The sequence below is a fragment of the Arvicanthis niloticus genome, chromosome 9 (genome assembly GCF_011762505.2).
Source record: "Arvicanthis niloticus isolate mArvNil1 chromosome 9, mArvNil1.pat.X, whole genome shotgun sequence".
Lineage (NCBI taxonomy): Eukaryota > Metazoa > Chordata > Mammalia > Rodentia > Muridae > Arvicanthis > Arvicanthis niloticus.
The window spans coordinates 18,707,507-18,722,009 of NC_047666.1; positions in this window are offsets into that span (position 1 = coordinate 18,707,507).

The following is a 14,503-nucleotide window of genomic DNA, read 5'->3' on the forward strand; positions in this document are numbered from 1 at the left end:
CCTTAGTAGATTTTAGCTTTTGAGTGGCAAATATTAACTATTATTTTGCCCAAGGATATCTCTGTTCTGCAGAAAGAATCTCTTGTGTACTGTATGGATATATCACCTGTCAATTAAAAAAAAAAAAAAACTCTGGAATATAAGAAATAGATTAGAAAGTGAGATATTCAATAGGAAGAAAGGATTTGGGGATAGAGTCAAGGGTGGGAGGATTTAACCCTGGAAATAAAAGAACAGACACATGAGAGCCAAGCAGAGGTAACCAGCCACGTGGCAGAAAGTAGATTATGATAAATGTGATATTAAGTTATGAGGTAGTTGGAGAACAAGCCAAAACTTATGAGCGAGAGGAAAAACACTACAAGACACTTTCCATTCCCTCAGGGCTGCTGGACAGATTATACTGACTTCTTATTTCACATCTGCATCAGCCTAACATAAGGTGTGGGTTCTTGACTCTTTTTAGAGAGAGTTCCACCTGTAACTATCACAGCAGAAGTGAGGATATTGAAAACACACACCTTTGCCTTCTCTATCTGGTTATGGAAAGAATGGACACCAAGAAATGGGGTTTCCTTAGAAATCACATCATGGAAGGAAGGAAAGCCTGGATTAAGAACTGTGGAGATAGCTGAGTGGGAATGTGCTTGCCTTACATGCACAACACCTTGACTTCAATCTCCAGTACCTCAGAAACATCAACCTACAACTAAAATCCTAGAAAGAAAGCAAACAAACAAGCAAAAACAAAAAATTTAATCCTGGCACTAGCCAGAAAAGGAACTTGTCTCCCAGAAAAAAAGTTATCCAATTCTCATAATTTGTCAGACTACCTTGCAGGACAGTGCCATGTCCTTGCACAGCTCAGGAGAATTGGACCAGACTTACATGAATGAAGAAATGCCAGAGGGATGGGCACAGAGAAATCTAGAGTCTGGTGAGCTGGGCTTTCAGATGAAGAAGTTACAGCATCCTAGAATCTCAACCTGTTTATGATACAGATATGAACAGACAGGTGGGTTTTAACATGTAACTGAACAGCATGGTGATCTTATTGCTTGCAGATAAACAAGGAGCCAGAGTTATTATATACAGCTGAGTGATCGAAACAAGTTTAGCTTATTACCATAGAAGAGATCTCTCTAAGGGAGTGGTCTTCAGCCATAAATCTCCGGATTGGGGGAGAAAACCATGATGAATATTTCCTTTTGAACTTCAACCCCATGGAGAAGGCTTTTCCATTCATCCATGGGTTTGAGTCTCTGGGCTCCTTGACATGTCCATGCCCATGTTAATAGGACAGATTTACTTAGGGCTTCAATCACCCCATGCTTTCTTCCTACAGGACAGATAGGAGCAAAGACAATTTGGGTCAGTGGAGGACAAAACCACACAACTGGATCAGGACTGTTTAGTTAGGCATGCCTCTTACCTTCTAGCTAAACCTAAATTTGAAGACGGGAACCTGAAGACAGATTTCAGGTGGGAGTGTTAATAGACTTCTTTGTTCTTAATACGGCCCCGTGACATTAGTGTCCTCCCGATTTTCATTATTTATTACCTTCACTGATGTACTGAGCATGGGTAGGCAAGCCTAGCCTTTAGCGATGCTAGGGCCCAGGCTCTAGCCTAATAATGCTGGTCAGGTAACCTATTAACTTTTTTCTAGAATCAATTTAAAATATAGGTTTCTTTATTTGTTTATGTGCACTTCTCTCTCCATGTGTGCACATGTGACTATGTGTAGGAGTCAAAGGACAGCTTGTTGGTGTCAGTTTTCTCCTTCCATGATTAAGGTCCTAAGGGATGAATGTGAGTTATCAAGCTTTGTGTCAAGCACCTTTATTTACCCAGGGAGCCATCCAGCTGGTCCTAAGTGTATTTTGTAATTGGTAGACAGTTGAACCTTTTATGGAGTAGCCAGTGATGTTTTTGGCACATTTATATATTGTGTGATGATGAAGTCAGGAAATTTAGGCAATTCATCATCCGAAACACCATCTCTTTGTGATGAGAACATCAAATCTTGTCTTTGAGGTTGTTAGCTGTAATCACCTTTCTGTGTAATAGCACATCAGAATTTATTCCTTTGCTCTGACTGTGACTTTGGAATCACTGTTTTGTCCCTCTCTGAACTGTTTCTTGAAGCTCAGCCTCCAAAATCCCTTGCCCCCATCCCTAGTTCTTTGAAATGCAGAGGCTTGGCAAGCAGCAGACTTCGCAGCAGGCTTCACAGCAGACACAGCAGCAGCAGAAGAAAAAGTAGCAGCAGAAGCAATCCTGATGTGTGCCACTGCTCACAGCACTCAGGGCCAGCTGATGATTTGACCCACTTTAAAGCATAAGTCAGCAAGGCTGGGAGAGACCAGCCCCCATGGGTTAATCCATTCAGACATAAAGCCACCCCTTCCCATTGTTCCTTTTATTGCTTGGGGTTATTGTAAGGGTGCAGAGATTAATTAGCAGATTTAAAACCTTGAAAGCTTCACCACATAATTTTTGTCATCAGCAAACTTGGGAAAACTTAAAAAACAATGAAGGCACTAAATCATTTTAATTGCAAATTGAGCTGGTGCATTTATAGGATATTTTATTGCTTGTCTTCTGAACAGACAGCCGCCTTAATGTGTCCTTAGACACTAGAGTTCATAGCTGGCATGCTCTCATGGAAATTCTCCTGTTGGTGTGAGGAGGTGGGATTTGTCAGTAGCAACTGGCCTCACCACACACAAGCTGTTTCTGCTTTAAGAAAACCCAGCATCTGAGAGCCAGAAGGTGCAAATAAAGTATGTCAGGGCACATGGCACAAGATGTGTCTCCTTTTTAATAAAGGACAATTAGGATTCTGAGGTAGTACTTTTGCTACTCTTCCTATGGCGCTCTTTAATTGGGAGGATTTATTTTGCTCTCAGGTACTGCAGAGACATGCTTGCTGCCTTCAGGAAATCGTGGAACACCTGCAGAGCATGGTCCCCACAAAGCTGCAGGCAGTGACAGTGAACCCAGGTGCAGAGAAATTGTCTCCCAGCTGCAGGCACACACTGTGCCCTCATCATCAGTGCCAGGCTGACATTCTCCACCCGCTCCACCTCCATTTGCTCTGTGATAACATTTAAATGTGCAGTGACCCCCCCCCTCCCCCGTGTCTTGAACACTTGTTCCCAGGCTGACTCTGCTGTTGGGGACCTTCTGAAACCTTGTTGCTGAGACCTGACAAGTGGAGGTAGGTCACAGGGGACAGATTTCTTGAATCTGACTTACATTTGAACCTATGTCCTTTTCTTTTTCTTTCCTGTTTCCTGACTGCTACTGTGATGCGATTGGTCGATGGCAGGCCATATGACTACTATGGACCATCTAACTTTAGAACACAAGCCAAAATACACCTCCTCTCCCTTAAGTTGTATCTTGTCTGGTTTTCCTCACGAAACTGGCAAGAGTGTCTAATGCACTGGGCAAGATGGGAAAGAGGTAACGTCAGAGGTCCTGTCACTTGCTTATTTAAAGACAATAATAAAGCGAATAAAAGCAGAGAGAGAAGACTGTACAATGTGGGTATCATGAGTGATGTCTGTTATTGTCAGGTAAATAGCAAGTTGGAGACCAATCAGGGCTACATGAGGCCCTGTCTCAAATAGAGAAAGACCAAGAAGACCATGCATAAACAAAATTCAGAAAGTAAGCAGTAGTGTTAGTTCTAGGCAGCTGCCTCTCCTCTGATATTTATGGTCTGTTTAGATTGCATGAGATCATAATGACCACATCCTCCTGAACTCTTGAAGGGTGGGAAGCATGCCCTTTACACTCCTATCTGACCCACAAGGTCATGTCTTATGCCACTTCTACTCCTTCAACCACAATCTTTCCAGATTCACAGTATTTCATCTGAGTTGCTAACAATTGCAGAGGAGGGGCCGTGCCTGGCTCCCCAGTGACCAAAACGGATCATTCTGAAAGGCTGTGCCTGCATGTGGTTCTTTGTGCTGTCTATGGCAGAGTTCCCTGTCTAGTTTCTGTGGAGAGGCCATGGGGACAGGGCACATGCACAACAGGGACAAAAGTACAAGAACTATCTTTAGCTCACGTCTGTCACTGGTTCCCATTTCTCAACTAGAGTGTGTGCCTGCGACTTTTAGCTGATTCTCCCAATTAATATGCAGCTTACTCAGACGTTATGATGCCTGCTCTTTTTCAATTAAACAAAAAGTCAAACATAGACACAGGATATGTGCTTCATAGCTATATTTTATGTATGAATAGTTTTATTCTGAGGAAAATAATTTGTAAGAGCCACTGTTTTAACAATGTGAGTAGGTAGCATCCTAGGATGATACTGCACTTGTACAGTTTTCTATCTGCACCTAAATTAAATTGGCTTATTATTAATACCAATTACAGAAAAGTAATTCCTACCTTCCAAAGGTTGAAACATTCATGGAGTTGTTTAAGATAGAATTTCATGGAGAAATTTTTCTTGAATTAACTAATTAATAGGACTTTGTGTGTGTGTGCCTGTATGACTTTATGTGTAACAGATGCATGCCAGAGTCCACGGAGTTCATTGGATATCATTGCAATTGGAATTGCAGATAGTTGTGAGTCACAGTGTGAATGCTGGTGTACTATTCCTCAGTTCTCTTCAAGAAGAGGTAGTCCTTTTAACCATTAAACCTCATCTCCAGTTCCTGTATAGAGAAAATGTTAAACATAAGACTTCTTGTGTTTCTAGCCATTCTTCCTCAAAGTGTGTGATGGTCTAGATATGCTTGGCCCAGGGAGTGGCACTATTAAGAGTTGTGGCCTTGTTGGAGAAGGTGTGTCACTGTGGAGTGGGTGTGGGCTTCAGACCCTCACCTTAGCTTAGCTGGCTGGAAGCCAGTCTTCCACTAGCAGCCTTCAGATGAAAATGTTGAACGCTCAGCTCTGCCTGCATCCTACCAGGCTGGATGCTGCCATGCTCTTGCCTTGATGATCATGGACTGAACTTCTGAACCTGTAAGGCAGCCCCAATTAAATTTGTTCTATGTAAAACTTGCCTTGGTCATGGTGTCTGTTCCCAGCAGTAAAATCATAACTAAGACAATGTGCTTCCTGATGTCAGCCTCACATCCCTTAACATATAGATTATGTTTCTATCCAACAGTGGCTGTGGGTCTGCATTGTTGTTAAGTGTCTTTACCAGTCCCCATACCACTTGTTCTTAGTCATCAAATATTAGCTCATATAAAATATGAGTTACTGTCCTCTTCTCTTAAAATAAAAAAAAAATCCCCAGTGCAGGTTTTGCTTCATCAAAATATGACTCAGTAGGACATCCAGGTGGTGGCTTGTTTTTCTCCAAGAGTTCTATGGATTCATAGGATTGTACTTTGAGCTCTCTCAGGTGTCTCTGCTGGACATCTATGCAAGTGATTTCTCTAGAGCTGCATCCTTCTGAAGCTTGGGTGCTTATCTTCCTGGTTGTCTTTAGTCTTTCTGTTTTACAATCTTACTGAGTTCTTTATAAATTTCCTTTACTATTCAAAAAAGCGTGGGTCTTCCTTTATCTCCTTCAGATAGAATTATGTCACTTGCATTACTTTGGAAACTTTGAAACGTACAGAAGTGTTTACTGCCTTGTACTGTAACTTTTATACTGTTAAGTTTGTATCTGAACTGTCCCCTAGGTATGTGTGTTGCCCATGTTTTCGATGTGAGTTTTCCAGCTCATGATGCCATTTTGGGGATATTGTGGAAACCTTAGGGCAGCCAGTACTCAATATAAGGGTCACAACCACTTTGGGGCTTGAAGGACCTTTTCAAAGGGGTAACCTCAGACCATTGGAAAACACATATATTTAGCTTCTGCTTTATAACAATAGCAAAATTACAGTTATAAAGTAGGAACAAAAATAATTTTCTGGCATTAATGTATCAATAACCTTATGATATTAAAGGTTCACAGCATTAGAAAGATTGAAAACAGCTCTTTTAGGAGATATGGCATCATGGGTGGAAGTAGGTCATTAGAGGTAAACCTCTGAAGGTGATACTCATCTCTCATTCCTATTGTGCTATTTCTGCTTATTGGTCCACTGTGGATACAATCATCACTGTGACATGAACAGCCACCACCATACTTGAACTGCTATTGAAATAGGTTGTTTTAATATATACACATGTACTTACTGGTTAGATTTAATAATAAACTTAACATAGCCTGGCTATGATGTGAAGCTTTAAGTTTCTGCCTTGACTTTCCTGTAATAATAAAATATCATCTGGAATTGTAAGGTCAAAGTAACCCTTACTACTTCTTTATTAGCTTGGGTTGGGATACTTTTATCGCAGTAACAGAAATGAAACTAGGGCAGTATACTCTTCCCCCACTTAGAGTCCATAGTCATTAATCGTAGATTATATATGTTTTCTCTTATGCCCATCAGCAAATTCACTCATCTGACCCTCTAGCAACCCATCTTCCTTGAGATGAATTCAAAGAATATTTCAGACATTCTACCCTTGTGGGTGGCAGCATTGGAATGGTCCTCAGCTTCTCAAGTTCTAGGTATCCTGCCATTGCTTCTGGTGCTTAATCAGAGTTGGTCTCTGTGATGTAAGGAATGTGGTGCAAGAAATTATGTGTGACTTGAAGGTCAGAGCACTAAGAAGGCTATGACTTTGGTAGCCATTACTAAACAATTGAGTTGCTGTCAAGTCTTGGGCTGTGGGTGGCCATAAAAAGAGATCTCTGTGGTCTGTAAAAAGAGGATATGAAGTTGGGGAAAGGACTTGGCTATGGATGGAGGTAATAAGCCAATTTAAACAAACAAAATCATAGTGAAAAGCAGAAAGTGGAGATTTCTTCCAAGAGACCATATTTGAAAGAGAGGCACAAACAGGAAGAGATCCTGAAGAAAGGTTAAGGTTTAAATAAATAGCCAGACAGGCTCTCCTGGTCAAGGTGTAGGATGGATCTCTGTCTCTTCTGGTGTCCTAACTGGTTTTAGCCTTAGGTGTTCCACTTCTTCTTATGTAAGATTCTGAGGAGGGCTTCCTCAATGCTAGAATTACAAGTGCATGTGCCTATGCTCAGCTTTTGGGGGTACTGAGAATCAATTATGGGTTATCCTGATTGTAAGGCAAGCAGGTGGTTTTGCACTTAAGCTGTCTCTCGAGCCCCTTGATGTTGTACTTATAGGTCTTCCCCACATATTACTGGAAAATCAAACCAGGTTGAGTTTATAAAGGGGAGTTAGTCCATGATGTTTAATTTCTCTTTATAATTTCTGGATTTTATGTATATTTGTTACAAAGGCTCACTTACACCTTTACTTTTATTATTCAAATGTTGAAGTACAAAACAGACTGTCAAAGATATATGCTCCATTTTTTGAATATCATTTGTGGACAATGGAATATCTTCTGAAAGCCAGAAAGTAGAAGATTGTTCACCAACCACTCTCCCCAGCCGCACTCCTACCTTCACTATGAGAAGATGACACCCGCTCTGAGGCCAGCTGTTTTATCTCAATGCAAAAACTTTTTCAGCTCACCAATCATATTTCACAAAAGCTAGAGTAACCAAGGTCATATTTTGAATTGGGGACTTTGAATTATATTTTATTCCAAATACTGAACTTAGTTACTATATAGAAGCTATTCATTTCTGAAGTAGTATATAAAAAACGTGTGAGCATAGGCATGCTATGAAAAATATGAGGACTGATGTGGGAATAGAAGTCAGAGATGACCAGGGGACAGTTGTAAGAATGAAAAAAAAAATGGAATCAAACTATGCAGGGAAAAGTTTGAACTCAGCATGGACCAGAGTCAATTTCACCCCATGGCTCTCACTCATAGTTATTGATTGGCTTTACTTGAGGAGCTGAGAAAGCCCAGGCTGTAGATGATTTGCAGTGTGCCTTTGTAAGAATAGAAAAAAAGACATTGCCTTTAGAAGTTACACATCTTAGTCCAAGTAGCCATCAGGGACATCTTTGTGTGAACTAGACACAAGCATTCTTTTTGCTGGGCAAAGTTAGCCTCGTCTACAAGCCCTTGTTGGATGAAGTCTTTACTTGCCTTTTCAACTTATCTTTGTCCAGAGAAGAGGTAAGAAGACTGTGGAAGCCATGATGAATTCCTATATCTATCTCCGGATAGTAGAAATTTTAAAAAGTATATTTAAAAAAATCTCCCAAGATATGAATGATTCAAATGAAGGAGGGAAACATGAAAATAGATAACAGGCAAAGAACTTGGCCCATACATTCTCCATTCCTCCATTTAGCAGTTATTAATTCTACATTTAAAGTATATATTTTTAAGAAGCACCTGAAGTTGATAGACTTCTCTGTAGAGGTAGGAGAGTTTTTAAAGGCTTCTGGTAGCTCTCTTCATTTAAAAACTAGGCATTTTACCAATTCTATAAAAATTTCATATAATGTATTTTAACCATATTCACCCAACTCCTCTTGCCCTAACTGTTCCCAGATCCATGTTTTGTTGCTTTTAGCTTTTCATATAATAAATTTTTATCATATTCTTTTTGCCTCCAACTCCTTTCTGTGTGCATACAAATACATATTATCCTCTCTTTTTCTCTCCATCTCCCTCTCCCTCCCTCCCTCTGTCACTTCTCTCTCTCTCTCTCTCTCTCTCTCTCTCTCTCTCTCTCTCTCTCTCTCTCTCTGTGTGTGTGTGTGTGTGTGTGTGTATTTGTGTGTGTGTATTTAAATTTTATGAGACGAGGTATCATTAATTAGTCCTCACAATGCTGCAGCTTGCTAGATACATCAGGATGGCCTTATTCTCATTGAAAATGTCCTATATCTGCCTCCTGGGAGCTAGAATTAAAAACACTACCATACCTAGCCATCATACCCTTTTAGCACACACACACACACACACCATAAAGAACAGTAAAAAAAGATCACAAACTGAAAAACAAAATAAAATGAGAAAAAAAACATTCAGTCCAGTCTATTTTTAATAATCCATTAAATCCATCTTGTTCCATCCATGTACTCCTGCTTGTTGGGTGTTCACTGAAGTGTGATCAACCTACCAAGAACCACAATCTTAAAGTGCCAAGGACCAGCCTCAGCTTGGAGAGAGGTTCTGAGGAAAGGATGTTGGGTAGCAGCAAAAACAAACAACTGGAAGTCAAATCATGAGTCAAAGCTGGTGGCACATGCTCTGCTCAAGACAGCTTTTCAGCCTGCTTTCTCTCTGTTCTGTTTGCTTTCTCTCTGATCTGCTTTCTCTGGAGATCTTGAAACAGGTCTCTCTTACCACATTCTGCTGGAGATAGTTCTCCAAGCAATTTTCTCTTGCTATTCTAAAAAATTTCTCTGGATACTTCATTTCTTACAGATTATACACCCAGCCTTTTATTTTACATATCAATCAAGTCATTTACTTCAGGTTTCCATTTTATTATCGTATAAATCAGGATCCCATGACCCCCCCCCCCCCCCCACACACACACGCTCCTTAATTGTTAGGAAACAGCAAGTACACATTTTCTTTTAACATTGCAAGAGAATTCAGAGATCTGCCTGCCTCTATTTAGCACACATGATAAACTAGCTGGGAGGGACCCCATCCAGAAGTTACCATTTTTGCTACATCTAGGCCTGGACTTGCTGTGTCCCAGGCTGACTTTAATTTATGTTGCATCATTATATTTTACATAGTTGAGAAATTACATACTTTTGAACTGAACTCATGTTTTTACAGTTATTTTCCACAGCCTTAAGGCTTCGGACCCTGAAGGTCCCAGCTTTTAACATTTTGCTAACACATTAGCCACACCTTTGCCTCCCTGACTTGAGCTGTCTCTGATTATCATGAAGTCATTAGCTTTAAGAGGGAGGACATTCCATAAAGGAGGAATGTAAAATAGGTACATTATTATACAAACAAACCTTATGTCCATGGCAGCCATCAACACTCATAGAGGAACATGTCCACAGCCATGCTGGAACCAGAATTTAAAAAACCAAAAATCAAAGAAACAACAAACAAACAAACAAAAACACATTCTCTTTCACAAAACCCATCACCTGTCAATAGCACGTTAATGCCCCCAAGAGCAAGCAGATAAAGTTTCTTCTATGGTGAGCATGACCACCTGCTTCTCTGAAGAACAGTAACCAACTTCATCTGAAAAGTTCCTTCTCAAGGTCATTCTGAAGCAGTAACTATACGGGGGACTGACACAGTGAAAAACATACTTCCAGAGAAAACCATTCGATACCTCACGCCCTCCTTCTGTCTCAGCCAGATTTAAAAGCTTCATGCTGAAATTGCCTGGCAATCAGCAGAAGGATTAAAGTTCATAGTGACAGACAGAGAAAGAAACATTCTCCGTACTTCTGAATTTATTTGATAGTTTATGTCATTCTAGTCTGAATACCAAGATTCTGGGGAACTGTTGACTTTATTCTACAGTCTCTGATAGAATGGAGCCCTAGTTACCACCTCACCAGGATGCAGTAAGATAAAGTATTAAAAACTGAGGAGAGCATGAAATCACTTTTTGGCTATAAATGTAATGTTTTTCACAGAACTCCACCATTTTTTTTTCTATTCTGGAGAAAGCTACAATTTAAAGTTTGATATATTCTGTAATTAAATACATTTAAGAGTGGATAGGCTATTCACCCAATCCCCACCTAACAGACCCACTTGCCTCCCAAGAGGCCTACTCTCATGTGGAACATAGCTCTGCCTATCTCTCAGGAAGCCTGCTTTAACCTGTGACATAGCTACCTTTGCCTCCCAGAAAACCTGCTCCAACCCAAGGACAGCCAGAACAACCAACACAGAGACAACCAGATGGCAAAAGGCAAGAAAAGAGCATAATCAACAGAAGCCAATACAGTATGGCACCCTCAGAATCCAGCTCTCCTACTTACCAAGCCCTGAATATCCTAACACTCCTAAAGAGCAAGACTATGACCTTAAATCTCATCTCATGAATATGCTAAAGGTCTTTAAGGAGGACATAAATAATTTCCTTAAAGAAATAAAGGAAATTAAATCAAACAGGTAGAAGACCTTACAGAGGAAACAAGTAAATCTTTTAAAGAAATTAACACACACACACACACACACAAAATCAAGTAGATGAAGGAAATGAATAAAATGGTCCAAGACCTAAAATGGAAATAGAAGCAGTAAAGAAATAACAATGGAAGCAACCCTGGAAATGGAAAACCTTTGAAAGAGAACAGGAACTACAGAAGAAAATATCACCTACAGAACATAAAAGAGGGAAGAGAGAATCTCAGGCATAGAAGATGCCATAAAAGAAATTAATATCAAATGCAAAAAGTTCCTAACTCAAAACATCAAGGAAATTTGGGACACTATAAAAGGCCAAACATAGAATAATAGGAATAGAAGAAAGCTAAGATTCCTAGTACGAAGGGCCAGAAAACATCTTCAACAAAATCATAGATAGAGTAGCCATATCTAATATCTAATAAACTTTCAACCAAAAGTTATCAAAAAAGATGGGAAACTTTGTACTCATTAATAAAAAAAAAAGTCCATGAATATGGCATCTCAATTCTGAACATCTATGCCAATGGCACCCACATTCATAAAAGAAATCTTACTAAAGCTCAAATCACACATTGAACACCACATAACAATAATCGAGAACTTTAACACTCCACTCTCACCAGTGGACAGGTCGTCAAAACAGAAATTAAAGAAAGAAAGCATAAAACTGACACAGTATAAACCAAATGGATTTAACAGCTATCTAGAGAATCTTTCACCCCATTACAAAATAGTAAATCAATCAATTAGAAACAAAGATAACAAAACAAAACACAACAAAAGAATCAATAAAACCATGAGCCGGCTCTTTGAGAAATCAGCAAGATCGACATACCCTTATCCAAACTAACTAATAAACAAAGAGGCAATATCCAAATTAACAAAATCAGAAATGAAAAGGAAAACATAACAGAAACTGAGGAAATTCAAAAAATATATTAGGTTTTATTTCAAAGCCTGTACTTCATGAAACTGGAAAATCTAAAGGAAATATATGATTTTCTAGACAGATAACACTTACTAAAGTTAGATCAAGACCAGGAAACCTATCTAAATCATTGCGAAACCCCTAAAGAAATAGAAGCAGTCATTAAAAGTCTCTCAACCAAAAATAGTCCATGTTTTGGTGCAGAATTCTAAGATGTTTTGAAAGAAGAGCTAATATCAATACTTTCCAAACATTCCACAAAATAGAAACAGAAGGAATACTACCTAATTCATTTGATGAGGCTACAATTACTCTGATAGCATAACCCACAAAGACTCAACAAAATAAGAGAAGTTAAGACCAATTTTGCTTATGAGTATTGACACAAAACTACTCAATATAATTCTCGAAAACCCAATGCTAGAACACATCAAAACAATCATTCACCACTATCAAGTAGGCCTCATCCCAGGGATGCAGGAATGGGTTAAAACACAAAAATCCATCAATGTATTCCACTATATAAACAAATTGAAAGAAAAAATACTGGATCATCTCATTATATAATGGGGGAAAAAAACCTTTGACAAAATCCAACACCCCTTTATGTTAAAAGTCTCATAGAAACAAGGGATTCAAGACACATACCTAAACACAATAAAAGCAACATACAGCAAGCTGATAGTCAACATTAAATTGAATGGAGAGAAATTTGAAGCAATCCCACTACAATCAGGGACAAGGCAAGGCTACCCACTCTCTACCTAATATTAAATATAGACATTTTAGCTAGAGTAATAGGGCAACAAAATGAGATCAAGGAAATACAAATTGGAAAGAAAGAATTTATAAGAATCACTATTCACAGATGATGTGATAGTGTACATAAGTGAACCCACAGCCCAAATTCTAACAGAGAACAATTACAGCTGATTACCAAATCAGGAAACAGGCTGGATATAAAATTAACTCAAAGAAATCAGTAGCCTTCCTTCATACAAAAGATAAATGCACAGAGAAAGAACTCAGGAAGGAACATGCTTCATAATAGCCACAAATAATATAAAACATCTTGCTGTAACTCTAACCAAGCAAGTAGAAGACCTTTATGACAAGAATTTCAAGTCCCTGAAGAAGGAAATTGAAGAAGATATCAGAAGATGGAAAACATCCCATGCTCAAGGATAGGTAGAATTAGCATAGTGGAATGTCCATCTTACCAAAAGCAATCTACAGATTCAATGCAGTCTCCATCAAAACAATAGAATTTTTTTTATAGACCTTGAGAAAGCAATTCTCAACTTCCAGGAAACCAAGTAACTCTATTTAAAAAAAAAAAAAAATAGGGTCAAAACAACACTGAGATTCCACCACATAGCAGTCAGAACAATTAAGATCAAAAACTCAGGTGACAGCAGATGGCTGGTGAGGATGTAGATAAAGGGGAACACTCCTCCAATGTTTGTGGGATTGCAAGCTGGTACAACCACTCTGAAAATCTGTTTAGAAGTTCCTCAGAAAATTGGACATAGTACTACCTAAGGACACAGCTACATCACTCCTGGGCATATACACAAAAGATTCTCCAACATATAACAAGGACACATGCTCCACTCTGTTCATCTTTATTTATAATAGCCAGAAGCTGAAAAAAACCCAGATGTCCTCCAACAGAGGAATGGATACAGAAAATGTGGTACATTTACACAATGGAGTACTGCTCAGCTATTAAAAACAATGACTTCATGAAATTCTTAGGCAAATGGATGGAACTAGAAAATATTATCCTGAGTGAGATAACCCAATCACAAAAGAACTCACATGTTATGCACTCACTGATAAGTGGATATTAGCACAAAAGCTGGGAATACCCAAGATACAATCTACAGACAATATGAAGTTCAAGAAGAAAAAAACGACCAAAGTGTGGATGCTTTAGTCCTTCTTAGATGGGGAACAATATACTCATTGGAGGAAATACGAAGTGTAGAGCAGAGGCTGAAAGAAAGGCCATCCAGAGACTGTCCAACTTGGGGACCCATACCATATACAGTCACCAAACCCAGACTCTATTGTGGATGCCAAGAAGTGCTTGCTGATAGGAGCCTGACATAGTTGTCTCCTGAGAGGCTTTGCTAGAGACTGACAAAAACAGGCAGATGCTTGTAGCCAACCATTGGATTGAGCACAGGGTCCTCAATGGAGGGATTAGAGCAAGGACTGAAGAAGCTGAAGGGGTTTGCAACCCCATAGGAAGAACAACAATATCAACCAACCAGATCCTCAAGAGCTCCTAGATCCTAATCCACTAACCAAAGAGTACACATGGAGGGACCAATGGCTCCAGCCACATATGTAGCATTGGATGGCCTTGTCGGTCATCATTTGGGGGAGATGCCCTTGTTCCTGTGAAGGCTAGATGCCCCAGTGTAGGGGAATGTAAGGTTTGGGAGGCAGGGGTGAATGGGTAGGGGAGAGCACTATCATAGAATCAGTGAAGGGAAGATGGGATAGGGGGAT